Here is a 1,845-nt window from a genome sequence, read left to right as displayed (position 1 = left end):
AGTTGCCTGAGGTTGGAATTGAACCCGGGTCCCTGGTGCTGTGAGGCTGCAGTGCTAACTACTGAGCCACCGTGCCACCCTAAGCCCCCACATGGGCTGTAGTATTTTTCTCCAGACTGAGATCTTCTGCAGTCTGATGACCACCTCCCCCCTCCACCCAGCCAGTTCAGCAGTCCTGGCCCTGTCAGCTTGTTAATGGGACAATCCTTCCTTCTGTGAGATAAAGGGAAGGTTCGAGTATGATGGAAATGGATGGAAGAGCAGCTAATTATGATGAACAGCAGGAGAGGGGTTGAGGTAGCTCAAATGAGTGAGTGAGTGAGTATGAAGTGCATATGGGCAGGGAAAGTTAGTAGTTTGAGGATGGGATCTGCGTGAGCCTATACATTTACATGATGCATAAAACTCAATGTTTCACACACACACACACACACACACACACACAATTATGAATTTAGACTTTATTGAAGTAATTACTGTGTCTTGTTTCTTTCATGTTTGTTTCCCTTTGACAGCTTTCACTGGAATTGTTGAACATTTGACTTTTTACATTTTTATATGTCCTCTACTTAGAGGGCAACAAATGCACATCCATTGAAAGAACATCAAGAAGATCCTACCTGCTTCTCCAGTTGCAGCTTTCAGGGATTGTTGGAACATGGACATGATTCCCCAGATGATATGCCCTGTCTGCTTTCTCAGGCTAACTGAAAGATCCCAAGATACTGTTGAAAAAGCAAGGGATATTCTCACTGGTATCTTGATCAATACTCAAGTTCGGATGGAAGTTCTGAATTGTTAACAGTTTCTATGGTCGTGGAGCATCAATGGACAATTTGGTATTTCCAACACACTGGTTTAATTATAAGTGGGATGTTTACAATCAGTTGCACATGACAGAAATTCACCAAAGACCCTCAAACAGCATCTTCCAAACCCATTTCAATCTAGAAGGACAAGGGCAGCAGGTAAGTGGGAACATCACCACTGACAAATTCCCCTACAAGTCACTCACCATTCTAACTTGAAAATATACCGCCACTCCTTCACTGTCACAGGGACAAAAATCCTGGAATTCCCTCCCTAGTGGTATTGTGGGGCCAACCCACAGCAGGTGGACTGCAGTGGTTCAAGAAGGCAGCTCACTAACATCTTCTCAAGAGCAACGAAGCACCGGCAATAGATCCTGGCCAGTCAGCGACTCCCACACTTGACTAATGAATTTTTAAAAAGCGGTGCAGGCATAATGCTATGAAAGTTAACACTTCTACGATATTGAGACAGCACTTCTGTGGAATGGCGGTTCTATATGTGATTCTTTTTAATAAACACCTCTCACTTCAAGATATTTTCCAGTCAAACTGTTCACATATATTTACATATGGTTGGAGCAGGCGGGTATTGAACGCACCCACCTGGCTCAGAAGAAGAAACACTCTCATTGCATCACAATGTCATGGCAATTCACTGGATCGTTCATGACTGAATTGTTCTCAACTGAATCATGTGGAAATTGAAAAATTGAATAGTATGATTGCGTGGTTGAGGCACGGGTCAATTTAGTCACATAATAGGCATCAATTGAAGGTGTAGGCAGGATAAATATTAGGCGGAAACAGGGAAGGGCGAAAAGATTAGCTTTTGAAAGTCCTGCAGAAAAAATATGACAATGGTCAGGTGTCACGGAAGTGGGTTTTGGCCACTGGGTCTGCACTGGTAGGACTTCTATTTCTGCTTACTGGGAATTTTCAATCCTGCGAGGATGCTGAGATGCGGGGAATTTGGGAAAATTCCATCGATGTGGGTAACAGACGGTGCTTGCATAATTTTTACAAAACTCTAAAT

Source organism: Stegostoma tigrinum, chromosome 36 (assembly GCF_030684315.1).
Source record: "Stegostoma tigrinum isolate sSteTig4 chromosome 36, sSteTig4.hap1, whole genome shotgun sequence".
Classification (NCBI taxonomy): Eukaryota; Metazoa; Chordata; class Chondrichthyes; order Orectolobiformes; family Stegostomatidae; genus Stegostoma; species Stegostoma tigrinum.
Note: the sequence above shows the minus strand (reverse complement) of the source record.